The 18171-nt window shown below is 41.7% G+C and overlaps 1 protein-coding gene across 7 annotated transcripts in view; it reads left to right on the forward strand.

Annotated features, from left to right (window-relative positions):
* The window catches only part of nrxn2b (neurexin 2b), a 273390-nt gene that overhangs the window by 231565 nt on the left and 23654 nt on the right, over window positions 1–18171 (forward strand). The window lies entirely within an intron of this gene.

Raw genomic sequence — 18171 nt, forward strand, 5'->3', positions numbered from 1 at the left:
TTGCGTTACTCACTGCATTTTTTAACAGGAAACTACAAAGTAGTAATATTATCGAAATATATTTTTTAAAGTAACCCTCCCAACCCTGTTTAGAATATTGCGGCCTTAAGTTACCTTGAAAGAAAAGCAGCCTTGCTGACACCAGACGTGCACCATGATTAAAAACCTCCATTTATGCAGAGAAGGGCAGCTGCTTTTGCTGCTGATGGAGCAGCAACAGTATGAGTCGCATACCAATACAACACAACCTGTGTGCAATTTCAACCTGCACTTAAGACCCCCGAAAAAGCAAACCTTACAATTTGGCAAAGATAGTTAGAGAATCCCTAAAATTGTTGCTGAATCCATCACAATAGTTTAGTGAACAAGATGCTTGTAGGTCACTGTTCACCTTGCTCAAACTCTCGACTATCCTGTGAGAGCAAAGTGGTTCTGAATCAATAAGCTATTAGGGTCATAGACAAGAACTGTATGGATCCAAACATGCCTCTAATAATCACCCATGAAAGGCAAACCAAACCATTTTTTCATTTTTAATCTTTTTTGTGCACTTTTTCACAGCCACAAGAAAGCCTGCATGTTTGTCGTCGCTTGTTCTCAGAATTGTAATATATAAATCACACTGACTGCAGGATTTCATATTTTTGAAGTGTGATGTATCTCAAATGTGTTGTTAGGGCCTGTTTATAGATGAGACATGATGTGAAGTAAAGTGAAAACGTGTCGTTTAAATTTGGCACACCACATAAAAGTGTTCACAAATTTAAATTATTAAGAAAATCCCTAAGTGTACAGTATACAATAAAATGAGGCTTCAAAAAGAAGCACATGAAAAAAATCACACACTAAACTGTCAACTGCCAATTCCATACTGCAACAACGAGGCACTCTAAAGCAGTTATGCCATACTGAAGCCACGATCCACACACCACCTGTCAAGTCTGACAATTTGTTTCCCCCCCTCACTCTTCCGCATTATCTCTGTGACTTCCACACACTGAGGGCCAACAACGAGGCACTTTATAAGCAGCCATGCCACCAGACTCTCCAAAGGGACTGTGTATTTTCAGAGTGTAGTTAGAGTTAGCAAAATAACTGCATGTTGCCGAGCGCCTCCAAAATCTCCACAATCGAGCACTACATTGTTCTCAGTCCTTACACGTTTTCAGCAGTTATCTTCAAACGTGTATAACATATTTATTAAATAAATCTCTGAATTACACGACTGATGCATGGACATAAACTGTAATTACATTGACCAGTTGTGCCGTACAACCCCACAAAAGTTAAACCTTTCATGCACTATCATCCTACCAATAAGGTTCAAATAATGTTTACTCGCAGCATCGCTTGTATTGCTCTCATAAATCTTCAGGCAAGAGGCTTTTTTTATGTATTTATCTTATTTTAGTGTGTGTCTCTGTGTTCCCGGCAGCGTAAAAGGTTGGTGAGGTGAAAGCGTTCAAAAGACCCAATTTTATGATGGCCGAGGCAACGGCAATACAAAATTGCACTTGCGAAAGAGGCTTATAAATGTCTGCATTTCGTCAGAATGTTGCCGTTTCGACGCGCCAAATAGTGGAGCGGATAGAAGATTGCTGAAAAATTGTATAATGTGTTCTGTGTGTTAATTTTTCCTGCATAACTGTGATGTATGTGTGACCCAGAGGATGCTCGACATATAAAAAATGGACGTTACATCCCCATTGATGACATCTCGACTTGGAGAGTATCGCAGGTGTTTTTCTGCTTCACAAATTGGACAATTAGCTGCGCATCTGGCCCAATGATCGAGAGGCTCGGCCAGATATTATGCCAGTGTTTAATGTGCAAATTTGGTTTGGGAATGCTTGTTCCTTGAATTTGAGTTACAGACGCGACTGTACTTCCACTCATGTTCTTGGCAATGCGACGGAATTATGTGAAGTTGGCATTGGGCCAAAGTTGTCTGGTTTTATAACTTTAACGGGGCCGTATTTACATCCTGTAGGTAACGGCCGCACATTTTGGAGCCTGTTCACAGCTTTCATTCTACGGACTGAAATGAGAGGGAGAAAAATGTCAAGAGTCCACTTTGACTCAGACGGGAATTGTGTAATGACTTGACGTGATTCTGCATCCAGACAGAAAGATTTCGATGTTGAGACGTTTGTAGTTTTGTGGTATCTCTGGGCGAGAGGTCATGTCATCGACTTCCCTCTCCACTCTTCGTTTATCCGACCTACGCTTTTATACTGGCCTTAGCAACCAGCAATTAGACAACATCCAGGTAGCAGCTTGTCACAGGGAGGTCACATGGGTTCTTGTTAATTAGCGCCTGGAACAAGCCACGTTTTTACTTGTTTGCACCTTCCGAGTCAGACCCCCGGAAAGGTCAGCCCAACAAATTTCACATTTCACATTCAACAACCAACTCAATGTTCTCCGGTCATACATAACAATAAGTGTAAGGACAAAAGTGAAGAAATGCAGTTAGGATTAAACTGTCTTGCTACCTTTGTGGCTGCAAAAACTTCCACTTCTTGAGAGGTCACCATGTTGGACCGATCAAAGCATGTCCTGCACGCCATCGCAAGTCAATGAGCCTCAAGCATGTTCAATTAAAGTTGAATTATTTGTTCCGGTTAGACAGGGTTGAGTCCACTCTTTTAATTGGGCTGCAGTTAATCCCGGCTTTCATTTTAGCAACTTTCAGTAAATGGATTCTTGGTTGGCTTGTGGCACAAATTGGTTTTACCGTTTGTGTGTGCAGAATTCAGGTTTCCTCACAGCAAGGCAAACACAAGTGCAATGTAAAACCAGCATGTAGAAGAGACGGCGGATACCGCAGGCAGGGATCACCGATGTTTAGATCCGGATCGAAATACTAGCACATGCGAGTCAACAGGTGCAGCACGGTAAGGGAGAGAAGAGGAAAGAGCGTGGCCCTAAAGTGAGTTTTCGATGATGGATGAGCCTTTATTGCTTCCAAGAACGCTTACAGTGCACATCCTGCCTGGAAGTGCTGGCGATGGAGCGCTCATTGAATTTCCCAAACTATCTGTGCTGCAGGGAATTCGGTGTGCTCAATAGTCGATTTGTGGCTGCTGTGATGGTACGTTGTGTGATTTCTTTACTATTGTAGTCCATTGTCGAGCAAAAAAAAGAAAATGGTAGGACGAATATGTGCAATATGAATTCACGTGTATAATAGAACGTATGGTGTTCCACAGGGTTAAACTCTGGGGCCTCTGCTATTTTTATTATATCTGCTGCCCCTGGGTTCCATTTTAAGAAAACATAGAGTTGAGTTGAGTGATGGGAGTCAGCGTCCTAACCGCATGATTGACAATGCCAAGTTGAGCAATTCTAGTCCAGCACAATTAGCAAAACAACCGGAACACTAGCATGGAGGAATACAAGAACACAACGCTTTCTTCATTCAAGGGAGCTACACTCGATGAAAAGGCTACTCACCTTGTTCATTTTGTACACCAGTAAACCCTATCCTGTAACCCTGTCTTGAATTTGAAAAAAAAGTCATATTTTATTTGTCAATTTTAAAAAAATGGTTCGATGAATGTGCGTACTGGTGGGTTAGGAACCACTAATCTAACAGTAATCAGTCATACATTCTTTATCCTTTGCAAAGAACAACCAGTATTAGTTCCATGCTGATGAGTTTAAAGGCGTTAAGCCGCCTTAACGCATTTAAATTGGCCAAAATTTGAGTGAACAATACTTATGTAAAAAAATTTATATATTCCAAGGGTGAGTGTCCCACATCAACAAAATCATTTGGCCCAATTTATCACACCAAATGCTATCATGACATGCGACCTCGCTTATCGCCTATCTATTTTTAACCCAGCTGGCCATCTTTTATTATATGCCGCTCTGCTGCGTTCTGTAACATTTCACTCCATTCTTTTCTTTTCTATTATTACCCAACCTATATCTATGTGCTCCAAATCTGTCAAGTCCATTCCGACGAGTGCCTGTGCTCTGTCATTGCGGCTACATTAGCCTCATCAACCTACAGAATCCACATCCCTTAACTGTGATTAATAGCCAGTAATTAGGTGTTTGATTGGCTTATAAAGTCGTTTTCGGGATCAAATTGGGCAGCTAATCTCTGAAAGTGCTCCTGTGTATATGCTCCTAAAATGGAATTTGGCTGCTCACTTTTGGCCCCCACCCCACTCTGCCACCTTTCCTGTGGGAGACACGAATGACTTTCTCCAAATGTGACTACCTATCTAATCTCGGAATCTCACCGGGCACCCGCTTGCCAATTTTTAAGGAAAGTTATGGGTGGCTATCCTGAATTTAGGTCATTAGCCAGACCAAAAATGTTGATTATTTTTATGAGCATGTTGACATTTCCATGATGTCTTTTTAATTACTTTGAGTGTGATGAGTTTTGAGTTAAGACTGAATGGCTGCTATTCATACTGGCACATTTTGAGATTTGTGCCAAATTTTGGTAAGCATTTTGTGTTTATTCTTTATAGAAACACATTTTGTTTCACCTCTAAATAAGCACAAATACCAAAAGCGAATCTAGTCTGCCCATTAAAAAGCCATCGTCCCTGCTTGTTTCAGACTCTCAACAAGTAAGCAGATTTTTTTTATATATATACCGAATGGTGGCGTGAGGACCGCCAAGTGAAAAAGAAAACATCCTAATCTAGGCCACGAGCTGCATTCCATTAACTCTGCCTGCCAAGCCTTATCCATTGATCTGGCCCGATTCGAGAGACTTTCTAACTTTATTTTTTATTTTTTCAGTTTGAGGAGTGTGACTTGTGCCTCGCTGATTTGACAGATAAAGGAAAAAAATGAAGATGAAAGCGTAGTGTTTAGGAACAGAGCAAACCAAAAGGCAGCAAGAGGGGTTTTGGGGCAGTGGCGAGAGATAATGGGCTGAAATGAGTGCGATGTGGTCAGTAAAACTTTCCGTGACAATGCATGTTTGCATTAAGGTTTACGCATAAATGTAATTTTCTTTAATCTCTCGATGAAAAATCCACAAAGAGGAACCAAAGGAAGTTTGTGTACAATGTGTTTTGAGCACAGGAAAAGCTTTCAATGCACCATGTTTCTCCTCTTGTGCATCTCCCACACAGTACAAGTTGACCTGAAAAAAAAGTGAGTGAGTGTATTTTCCCTCCTTAATTAAAAGTGTCGCTCCTGTCCTGCTCGGGTCCCGAACCCCTCAGCCCGGGTGACAGCCATGCAGAGCAGAAAATCTGCCGACTGCATCTCGCCGCTCGCGGCGTAATCGCTGCCTCCTTCCGAATTAACTGTCTTCATTATCGCATCCTCGCAGACACTCGCTTTTTTTTCTCCCTCTCATTCCCCCACCTCCATCGCCCATCTCCGTCTAGCTCTTCCTCCTCTGCGCCTTTCCGGCTCACCCGCCCAAAAAGTAGGACAACAGCAGATAGAGAGAGAGAAATCAAGCTTCTTCTTTTTCCAAAGTGTCCTCCTGCCCAAATTTTAAATAGCATCATCAGTGGCCAAAGGCGAGAAAACGCATTTGAATGTCAGGCCCAGTGACGATTGCGTTTGAGCGGTGGCGGGAGCTCATTACATAAGCAAAACATGAGTGGAGGCTTGGCGCCGTCACACAGAGGTGCCGTTGAAACGTGGCCAAGCGAACATGGCCGGCCCGTGCTCCGTCACGCCCGCGCCTTGGTGGCACGACAGCGTTACTGTAATTAACCCAGTGGTTTGTAACCTTGTTGGAGGTACTGAACCCCACCACCTCACCGAACCCTTTGAAAAATAAAATATGACATTTTTTTTTTCCAAAGTTGAGACTTTAAAAGTAGAATTGCTCAACTTGGCATTGCAAATCATGCAGTTGGCAGCAGCAGGGTCAACAGATACAATAATAATATTAGAGGCCCCAGAATTGAACCCTGTGGAACACCATACGTTCACTTATACATGTAAATTCATATGCACATATTCGTCCGACTGGATTACAATAATAAAGAAATAACACGACGTGCCATCAAAACAGCCACAAGTTGACTACTGAGTGCACCAAATTCCCTGCAGCACATATAGGCCAAGCAATGATGGCCAAGAGGAGCATATCATCACAAATCATTTGAGTCTGGTGTGTGTCTTGACCTCCGCCAAACCCCTGAGCCTGGCTTACCAAACCCAAGGGTTTTGATTGAACCTAGGTTAAAATACACTGACTTAACCTTTCAAGCAAATCTCAATATACAATATCCTTTCTTCAAGCATGCTTTGTGTGTGCATTATTCCTCCATTGGTGCAGTGCTACAGTGAAAGTTCCAAAGTTAAAGTACAAAGAAGCTAGATACTAACATCAATGTGGACATAGATATTGAAAAAAAGGCCTATAGGAAGAAGGCGGTATTGGGAGATTTTATGAGCCGCATTGCTGCACTTTAATTGAATCCTGTGCCTCTTCTATGCCAGAGCACAGGTTCCAAAAAATAAACAATAGCTTTTTTTTTTCTTTCTTTTTTTTACATGATTCAATCTCTGTGGGACACATAAGCTTGGAGGGTCGTCTGGGCAGAAAGGTTTTAAACTGGAGAAGTTTGACATGCTAATGGTTAGCATTGATAGTTGTGAACACGTGGACACAATAGTCAATAATACATTCTTTATTATCTATAAAAAAAAATGGCTTAATATTACAGCACTTTACCAAGTAGTAGAACTCTATTCTTCGTTTGTATTCATGGCTGTATTTTACAACATTGCCTCCTGGTGGCCAACATTAGCACACTAGTAGCACCACACAGTATTTATTGGGTTGCAGCATAAAATTATGATACAATTTAATTGTTACAGGGTTTCAACTTGCAATTATTTTGTTTGAGTTTGCTCCTTATTCATATTTGGCAGTCAACCATTAACAGAACTTTATGTTCCACTGTGATGCATTCCTTGAGTTGGGCAGGATGTTATTGCGCTGTTCGATTCGAACCGTACCGGGGAGCAAACTCTTCTGTGACTTATTTTCTATCCCGTTTATGACATTACAAGATAGCTCGATCCCTGGAGTGCTTGAATACAGACAGGTGCGCCACGTTTGGAATTGTTGCTGCCAGGCGATCTGTCTTTTCCCAAATCCTGACAGCCCATCTCATTCATTGCCAGCACAATGCACGGACACAGGGGGAATTTTTTGTCAGCTACCTTGTGTGCATAATATTACTGCGGCAAGATTTATGACTCTGCCTTAAGTGTATTTTACAAAAGGGGAAGGAATGAGCTGCTTGGCAACATCAGTGATACACAAAGTGGACAGCAATGGAGTAGAGCACCCATCGGTGCTTATAATGCCCTCCATCACTTGTCCGCCATGCAGTCAGCTCATTAAGAGGCTACAATTTAGCAAGACGGACCCCGCTTTGGGCAAGATTGCACTTCGGGGTCCAGCAGACTGATTGGCAAACACGAGCGAAGACAGCCGGAGAAGAAGAAGACGTACAAGGCCGGGCTTAAAACTCAGGATGGGGATGAAGACCTCAAATGCTTTCATTATGGGCTGTCGGATGCCAGCGGGAGATAGAGAAGCTTCTGCACACATCGGGTCAGGACTCCAATCCCCAGCCACAGCCCAGCGGCGGCAGGAGAAACAATTGAACGCATTGATGTGACGCTGATGGAAAGGAGTTTCAGACGCCCACCCTGCATGGTGATGGGACTAAGTACAAATACTTCAACAGTGTACTTCAGATCAATACCAGTATGAGTACTTGAGTAGTCACATATACTGATACCAAGGACTGATACCACTGGTACTTTTGAGCTGTAAAATTATCCCCCCAAAAACATTTTGAAGAAATACCTATATATTCCAATATAGCATTTCTTAAAATTGCATGAAATGAATGGCGATTTTCTTTTCTTTTCATTTCTAAAATTTCTCGTTCTTGATCGAGCGAGTACTGGCACCTTGAAACGCAAACTAAAATTGTTTATCAAATTGACTATAGCTGCCTTTTTGCCTTTTTCTATTACTGTTATACATTAGCTTTGGGATTATTTTTAAATGTATGGTATTTATTTTGAAACACCTAAAACTAAAATTGAGAAAATATTTTCGTTCACAAATTAAAATATGCTTATAAAATTAATTAAACGTAAAATTAACTAAAAGTAACTTTTGGTCTTTTTCAATTCCTTTCATGCATGACCTTTCAGGTTCGTTTTAAATATATTTATTTTTGGTACAACATTGCTGTACATCTTTATAGAAGAAGGAAGGTCAAACAGTCGTTTGAGAATTGTAATTTATTTTATTACACAATACTTAGTGAGCTTTTTTCAAATATAAATAACTGAATAAAAAAAAATAGTCAAAAGGAAATAAAACTATGATAAAAAATCCAAAAACTATTACAACTCTGGTCTGGATTTTCTATTTGGTGTATATTTTGTTCTCTTCAGGACGCTGCGGCCTCTCCTTCATCAAAGCTAGCAACGCTTTTTTTTTTTAATCAATGCATGGTGCACAGTATTGCGAGCATTCGAGGCGCGCTGACCTGTGCTTTATGGAGAATAATGGCACCAAAATGGTTACCATTGGCGTTAATGTTCCCCAGATGAGCATTCATGTATCATCGGATTTGCTGGCCTCCCGTGAGCATCGTAATGTTGACGGAGAGAGGTGGGAGGAAAGGGGATTAAAAAAAAAAAAAACATCCATCTTCCCATTAATGGCCAATCAGCTCTGCAGGAAGTCGCGCTGTGCATTTTGTCTTTCTTTGCTCAAGTACTTCCTGTGTGCTTGTCAGCTGCACTGGTCCTGGATTTCGTCTGGAAATGACGGGGGTTTTTGTCGATGAGTCAATTTTATCCAAATAGAAAGAAAGTTGTAGCCCAGAAAACATACACAGGACACATCCCATTGAGAGCATCTCACTGTTGTAGTTTCTCTCTCTAAAAAGTAGCACAGGATGTGAAATTGGTGTTTTTCAACCTCTCATCTTCAAATCTATTTGTTTACAGCCGGCGTGTTCAAATATTGATAAAAGGGTCAGGTTGCAGGTGTGGTAGCAAAAGGCTATCTATTGTAAGACAAAACCTGACAAGCAGCTTTTGGCCCGATGTGGGGGGGGCAGAACTGAGAGTCTGATATGACTCCTATAGAAAATCTACTTTCTGCTTTATGACAGCCACACCCAGCGCTGGTATAGTGGGGGGGAAATGCTCTGATTACAGCCTCTCAACAGTAATTATTCACTTTTGTGTTTAATCCAAAAAGACATTTGCAAACATCTGTTTTGATTTACAATGGCCAAACTGGTGACTGAATCAGTTTCGAGTACATTTTGATCACTAAAAAAATACAAAATAAACAACAAACATTGGTTAATAAATAGAAATTCGGGGCTGAAAAGAATGTTTTGGTGATAAACTTCAATTCAAAATAGAAATGCATCTGATTATTCAATTAATCGACTGAATAATCTATTCTAAATATATGAGATAGTGACAGCACTAGTTTGTCGCACTACAATGGAAAAGTGTGACCCTGTATCAGACTTTGAGGCTCAAGTTATGTACTAATATACTGTACTGTGTTCATCTTTATTGAACTGCAAAAACATGGTGCGATTGTCATGGAGGAATGATGCAAAGAGAGGAAACAAATGATAATACAGGAGAATGTGTGGATTGTTTGCATGAAAGGTCTAACATTTGGCATTAAATAATCATTTTGATCAACGAAGGCCACAGTCACACGACAAGGAATTTTTCATTTTTTACTTTCTTAAACATTGACACCAAGGTGTCCAAAAAGTCAGACGTTTAACACAGACAAACGAGAGAGTAAGATGAACTCATCCACATTTTTAACGGTCGTCTTGTTGCCGTGCGCGCGGCCTTGTCAGATCACCAGCTGCGGCAAATTATCACGCGCTGCAAATTGTTCCTCTTCACTGCCATGATCACAATGAGGCCCCCATGGTCCCGTTTTGGCAGCTTGGAGGGTGAACATGAAGCAATCTATGGACCATTAACTCTTCCAGATTCTTTTCTATTGCTTGTGTCTGGGTTGATATTGTTTGATATTGGGGAGTAATAGTGCACGCACATTTTTATTGTGTGTGTGTATGTGTGCGTCTTAATCAGTGTGGCGCGGTTACGGTACATTGAACATACAAGTTACGTTACTGATTACTTCCTTTCAAAAAGTAACTTAGTTACTAATTTAGAACTTTCTCTAAAAAGTAACTAAGTTAAATTACTGGTTACTTTAAAAGTTGCATTTAGCAGGGAGGCTACATAAAAATTGTACCGTTTTGCCACTTAACTCATTTGTTCCCCAAAACGTATAAATACGTTATATTAAATTAAATGTTAAATGTATATGTGGGGGGGGGGGGGGGCGGTTATGCTAGAGCATAACGAAGGCTTTGATGCAGCCTCTGAACTGCAAAGAACGGGTAACAAAATTTTAGTAATTACAAAAACGACCAGCAGTTAACAGCAGAGTAAAAGAGATTAACCAGGGCCATGTTGAAAAAAGCTAATTTACCCACAGTTCTAAACAGATTTGTGAATAATGATTAAACAGATACAAATATACTTTGTTTTCCTGATGAAAGAAGAGACTATAATATTTCTTTCGGTAGGTTACATGTTTTTATAGCAGTCAGTGAAAATGGCTGGGAGTGAATGAGTTAATTGGAAGTATGTTTTTAACAGTGACAATAAAGAACAAAGTTTGTTTCTATTAAAAATAAAGACCTTTTTTGACTTATTATAATTATTTCAATAAAAAAAATTGTGACTGTACCTCCTCTTACGCTTTATGGACACTTGAGCGCGCTAAAAAGGATAATGTCATTCCCTCAGATAGGAATGTTTTGATATCACTGACTCCCCGAACCCCCACCCCCCTGACGTGACATATACTGTCGTATTAGGTCAGCTATATTACCGTTGTGTTTGTGTTGCACAAGCTTGTTGCTGTACGATGCATGTTGACGCATGCAGACAAACACAAGCTACACAGAGCGCAATGAATATAAATGTAGACATTTATCTGCCACGTGAAGAGCCATTAACCGCGCCGCGCTGTTATTTATACACCCAAGCAGGATGTCATCCGTCCTGACGTCGCTTCACATTGCACAGACGTGGAGCAGGAAGGGCGCAAAACGGCAAAGGAGAGGCAGACGGCGGGGCAAGCGATGACAATCAACAGGGGCCAGCTGGGTTATTATTTATGCTAATTGCGATTTTGCAATTATGAAAAATGAAGAAATGGAGACCTTTTGAGTAATTCATTGTCAGCATCACATGAGAAAAACAATTAATTGGAGTTGTGTTTTTGTTTTGACAGCAACAATGTGACCCCACACTGACACACACACTTTCATTTGTCAATTAATTGCAGATGACTGCCCCCGCCCCTATTCTTTAATTTGTACTGTTGGTGGTGAGATATGCAAATGAAGTACTTACTGCTTCACTGTGTTGGTGCTTGCAAAAGACTAAAGCTAAGAAAATGGCAAAGAAATTGAGGCACACAAATTTCAGAGTCCTACCGCTCTCTAATTAAGTGATTAATTAACTTGGTGGAGGGAAAGTTTATTGTTCTTTTCTAGCAAGGGACAGTCCTAATTTTCTTGTCTTGTCTCTCTCACCGTTGACATTTTTTAGACAGCCACATCCTGAGACGCTCCCCAACTAGCTTAATTGTTACCCAAAATGCAACACTGCATCAACTGTTTGAGTGTGATCTTTGTCAAGTGCTAACATTTACACTAACGCACGCTGTCAACTAATTAACACCGACATTATTAGCATTTACACGACTTTTTGGGGAGGTTTGCCCCCAAATCTTTTCTCAGCGAGTTCTGGAATTGACTGTGCAGCATTTGGATAAAACAACAAAAATCCTCACCTATTAAGTCACACCGACAGCAGGTGGTGGTACAGAGACACAGGTGTCGTGTGCACAAGGCTCGACCAGAAGATAATGCAATTGCGTTTGCGAGAGGAATCATGATGCATGCTGGGTAGGTTGTCAAGCTGTAAAAATGAAATAATGACTTCCAATGGGAATATTGTGTATTTCATTTCCTCAATGACACACGATTTGCATAACATTGCTGTTCGGGCGGATCGGTTTGCTGCATTGTAGCTATGGTGCATTAAGTCGCCTCAAGATTGTGTGTGTGTGTATATACATATATATATATATATATATATATATATATATATATATATATATATATATATATATATATATATATATATATATATATATATATATATATCGCTCTTCCTGTGTGGAGGTGTGATGTTGTCAGGAGAGATGAAAGGCCAACCCATCGGGCAGCCCGCGATTGTGTTCTCTTTATCCATGTTTGCTCAGTTTAGCGCAGTGCAAATATTAGCCCCTTTTTGTTTGGCGGCCTCTCCACTGGCCTTGACCGCAGGGAGGAAAATGTGAGCGCAAACGTCCGACGTGCAAAAGGAGCTGATGTGCATGTTGCTTCCTATCGTGATCTTTGTTTTGATGCAAGCACTCCAGTGGACTCTTTATTAAGTCCAGATCACATACGCCAGAGAAGAAAGTTTTTAAAGTTTAAAAGGATTTGTGCTGTTGTTTTTGTATCCGCCGCGGAGTGACAGGAAGGGAGATGGAGCAGGCAAAGGGAAATGAGGCAAGGAGCGGAAAACAATGGAGACAGAAAACACTTTCCTCTTGATTTCCTGCAAAGGTCACAGTCGTTCCCTTTCCATTTCAGCCACACACCAGAGTTCAAAACGCACAGCTCGCCTTTAGCTACATGCACTGTTACACCATCAAAGTGTAAAAACATCAAATGGAAAAAGGAGAATGAAAAAGTAATCTCCGGTTTAGGTTTATTTATTTTTTGGATTCCCTCAACGTGCTTCCACCCGCCTGACAAACGCTACGTGCAAACTGGAGATGAAACGGGACAGGGAAGCAGACTTCATCTCCACATGTGCCGCACTCCCAAAAACAAAATAGCACCACTGTTTACGCAATCAAAGCCGGTTCTCCGTCTTGTGTTGACTCCCACGAGGCACCTGCAATGCAAGTTGCACACACACACTCACACAGTGATAGTGAGTAATTATTTAGAATGGGATTGTACGCAACCTGAAGATAGCAATGACTCTTGGCAGTAGTCGCAAATGAAAATGGAATTCGGAAATGCTCGCTGAGGCTGTTGAGTTCTGAACTGCAAATTAATGACATGGGATTATGAACAAGATAAAGAGAGGACTCCAGGGGTCGTGTGGGTGTTTGTGTGTCTAATCTTTCTGGTGTGTGACGACTTGTCATTGTTCTCACACTTTCGTTTCACAGTTCATAATGGTAGGTACACCTGCGCAGGGGGTCAGCGCAGTTGTAGCTAATGTTTTGGCTAGTGAATGGAGTGCAGTTCAACAAGTTTCCTTGGGTTCAAATTCTAGCATGCTAAAGAAATAAGTTAGAAGTTAGTCAGAACATCTCACAGTTTCACTTAAGCAACTGATACAGTCATATTATTTATCCTCTGTGAGGAGCTAAGGCTCTGTAGTCAAGACCACATTAACCAAAACTTATTTTCACCGTCTCAGACTAAAAACTGAAAGTCTTAAGGAAGTTTTACTGACGTTTCAGTGCGCTTTCTTGATCGTTTTGTGCGCAGTGGTAATCTTCCTTGTTTTGGGTCAGTCTTTAGACATTATTGAGACTAGAGAGTATTAAGACCAAGACAAGACCAAGACTTTCGGGGGTTGGGACAGAGGCAAGACCAAGACTTTTGGAGACCAAAACCAAGACAAGACCAAGACTTTTGGAGATTGTGACCGAGACAAGACCAAGACTTTTGGAGACCAAAACCGAGACAAGACCAAAACCTTTGGAGATTGAGACCGAGACAAGACCAAGACTTTTGGCGGTCGAGACCAAGACTTTTGCGGTCGAGACCAAGACTTTTGGAGATTGAGACCAAGACAAGACCAAGACTTTTGGAGGTCAAGACCAAGACTTTGGAGGTCGAGACCGAGACAAGACCAAGACTTTTGGAGGTCAAGACCGAGACTTTTGGAGGTCGAGACCAAGACTTTGGAGGTCGAGACCGAGACAAGACCGAGACTTTTGGAGGTCGAGACAAAGACTTTGGAGGTCGAGACCGAGACAAGACCAAAACTTTTGGAGGTCGAGACCAAGACTTTGGAGGTCGAGACCGAGACAAGACCAAGACTTTTGGAGGTAGAGACCAAGACAAGACCAAGACTTTTGGAGGTTGAGACCGAGACACGATCAATGCTGTATATACCAAATCAAATTATATATTAACAAGTTTGCCCAAAAAAATTCAAAATTTTCAAGGGCATTGCATCGCTCGTCGTCTTCATCCACTCTCTGTGTCCAGTGGCTGTCACCCTAGGTGACACAGAGATTCTACATTTCTCACTGATCACAGTAGCACTGGTGTGGTCTTGACTGATCTTGATCAAAAAGTCCCGAGTCCGCCCTGTCCGAGACTTGGACAAGACCAATCTCGAGAACTAAAACAGTAGCTAAGACAGATGATAGTTCTGTAATGTACAGATGTCCATGTACAGTATATCGAGCTATCTATCTTTAATGATCCCAGGTGGCCAAGTGTGTGAAAGACTGCTAGAGATCCTATCATTGCCTTTATTGATTGGGTTCTGTTTTCTTTGCTGCACCCATGCTCCAAAGTTTGCATGTAAGCAAATTTGGTATTGCGAGAGTGGTCCGGGCATAAACTGCAGCTGTTATGCACAGTAGGACGGAAGGCAGACAGATGGATAACGTGCTATTAAGATGTGGAGATGTCGGGCAGCGTCAAGGTGACTGGCACAGATCACAAACACATACAAATGAGTTGGCTGGCTTGAAAAATGGAGATGGAAAACAAGCGTCCGCTCGTCTGCATCTTTATCCTTGCAACAGGACGTCATCGTTTTCCCATCAGGAGACATCAGGTGATCGCACCGACAAGGAGGCCGCACGGCCGTCGCTTTGGTTTCTTACGTAACGCCATGGTTCCAGAATGGGAGATTAGCCCCATACTGTTCTGCCTGCAGCCGATGCCGCAGCTGTTGTGTGCTGCGAGGCATGGTGGGTGCGTACTGACAGGATAAGGCGCACAAGGCCAGAATTACCCTCGCAGAGGAGATGCGCCGTAGCGATATGGCACTAAGACGTCAAGTTCAGTGAGTGCGGTTGGGATGTCTGACAAAAATATTAATCCCTCACTAAGAATAGCATATAATCAGAAAGCCGGCATGGAACTGATTAGTTAGTTTGCTCCATAGGCTTGTTTTTCAGAGGAGACTGAACATTTATCAATCTTCATCTCTGTTAGTTTATTTTCCAATTTACTTGTTGTGGCACTCACACTAATTAGCGAGGAAAATCAGGTCCGTGCAAAAACATAACCAGGAATCAAACAAATGACAATATAGACTATTTATTCTTTTGTCCTTGCAACCTCCTTATTAAAACAAATTTCAACACCGCCAGCAGACGCCGTTATCCCAAAGCACCAAAAAGTCCTGAAGGATCATCAAGGTTTCTGAACATCCTTTTAATCAAAACATGTTTCTATCTAACCCTTGGACCATTTTCACTTCCCCAACCCCAACCCCCTCTTTCTGCTTTGTGCAACCAGCGAGAACTCTCTGAGGGCACATACAAAAGCCCATAGCCTACACATTCCTATTCCATCCCTAGCAGTGATTTTTGCAAGGTCATATTTGACCGTTTTTGGATGGAAAAGATGCAAGGAAGATTGCAGAAAACCCTAGTAACTAGTTTTCCATTTCATTCTACATTTGGAACAGATTTGGATGAAGAATATAACATTTCCTTGTAAGCATTAGCTGACACCTCCAGCCCATTAAGTGGGTACTCAAGAGTAGTTGAGACGCTTACATAGCGGTCCCCTGTCTCAAAGAAGCACCGGCTTGCCACTGTAGTAATATTCCGACACCCACCTACCCACAACCGCACACACTTCCCGCCCGCACCGGGAAGATCGCTAATGTTGCAGAACACAAATGCTCATCTGCCACAAAGCTGACGTGAGAGTGAGTTTGACTAATATTTACAGTTTTAATAGCACGGATTGAATTAATTCTCCTGCCACAAGGGTGTTATGATTATTCTAAGCTGCCTAGCGTGAGGCGCTGTAATGGAGATGATCCCATGGCATTCCCACTCCATGTTGTCTTTTTTTCTTCATTCTTGCATCTAAAAGGTATCAATAGCTGTGATTCAACTTGGACTTGCGTGTCCCTTGCTGCCCCCACCCTCACCCCTGCTGATAGTATTCATATTCATGTCCCTGGATCAGTATTGAGTTTCAGTGTGCATGGGTAGAGAGACTGCGGTTGGTGAGTTCATAACATGAGTCTATTGATTAAGTGGCTCCCGACTGTAAGCGAAGAGCACTTTGCCATTTGAGACGTTCAACCCTCATTATGGAGTGAGATCATTTGTGTCTGTCAAGCACCGCCAAATGTAGAGCCATCTTGGTGGGCTTTGGTTGAAGAATTGATTCAATGCCCATTGCTTAATGTGTGCTCTATAGATCACTGTACTATCTCTTCACCCTATCAAAATACAGTACCATCACAAAGTCTTCGGTTTCTGTATAACCCTAAACATCCACAGTTGGACTTAGCATTAAGTCTATGCAAAGCAGGTGCAAACAAGTGCACAAAATAAGAGAACCTTTCTGCTCATGTGAACATTTTTGAGTAGCCAATAAAAATAAATGTGGTATATTTTGGAGTTTCTTCATCTATGGTCTACATTGCAGCCAGTCACAAGGAGGAGTCTTGCCATACCACCAAAACACATATAATATGCAGTTTAGCATCCGCTATTTGGGATCTAATTTTATTAGTTGTTGAAGATCGAGCAAATCTTAAACATGCTCAAATATTGTGAATGTTTTCCTCAGCCGCAAGCTGTAAAGACCACTGAGCATTGCAGGAGATGCGATGTTCCTTTAGGATTCCTTTGCAGTGTTGTTATATTTTCCTGGCCGGCTCTTATTTGAACAAGAAAATGGCTAGAAAGCTCTTGAGCTCTCTATCATAGATTCTACTGAGGCATTCAGTGGATGTGTTAGCATGGTTCCCAGCATCAGCTGACCTCTTAAGCGGATCCATATAATGGAAGACTGCCACTGCATCTTTTGAATACTTTGTCCTTGACTGAATAATACACTTTTAGCAGCAAATGGGGATTAGGATGCCCGTAATTCCAACTGTGATGTTACTGTCCATTAATTTACTGTACAACCTCTGTGATTGTTTACTCAATTAATTTACTGATTATAGTTCTGTTAGCATCACGCTGGTTTATTTTCCGTTTCTTTAAAAATAGCTAATAAGCCGTGAATAATGGGAAAGCGCTGCAAGGAAACAGTCACATAACTCACCTTGGAATATGATCATAGCAAATGCAGCAAATGTACAAGTACATGGGACATGAAATCAATGATGTTGGATTGTTTCCGGAGGATGACCCCATCTGCAATTGAGCTTGACCTTAAGTAATATTGCTCATAATCTGCAACTGAGATGCCGTTCCGCTTCTGCAGCGCCGTAAACGGCTTTGACCTTTGGTACGACTCACGACAGGAAATTATGAGGAGATGGGATTGTTTGTGGGTTAAGGGGCGCAGAGTAGGCAGTCAGTTGCGAGAGACTCAAAGCAGTGTGCAGCTGTAAGTGCTAATAGATGGCGAGGGTAGGGCACAGGTCAGCCGCCTGATAAATACTCGGGAGTCTCAACAAGTCCACTCTGGTTTCTCAAATTGGATCTCCTGCTGATGTGCAGATGCAACAAAACCAATTTGATCACGGACTTGAGAATTTCGGGATCAGATTTGTGCTGCAAATCCGATTTTCCTGCTGTGTGAAGGCAGTGAGGCCTAACGCAGCTCAAAAGCATTTGGTGTCATTTCTTGAGTCTAGCACAAAGTTCCTAAACCAAATTCACCTGACTCGTGTGAAATTTCAGTTTGTTTAGTAGAAAGCAAAGCTGATATTATTGTTGTAGTCAAGACCACGCCAACCGAGACCAAGAGATTATCAAGACTAGGGAGTATCGAGACGGAGACAAAACTAAGACTTGGAGGTCGAGAACAAGACAGGACCAAGACTTTTGGA

Source organism: Leptonotus elevatus, chromosome 17 (assembly GCF_054856555.1).
Source record: "Leptonotus elevatus isolate MCC_2025b chromosome 17, RoL_Lele_1.0, whole genome shotgun sequence".
NCBI lineage: Eukaryota > Metazoa > Chordata > Actinopteri > Syngnathiformes > Syngnathidae > Leptonotus > Leptonotus elevatus.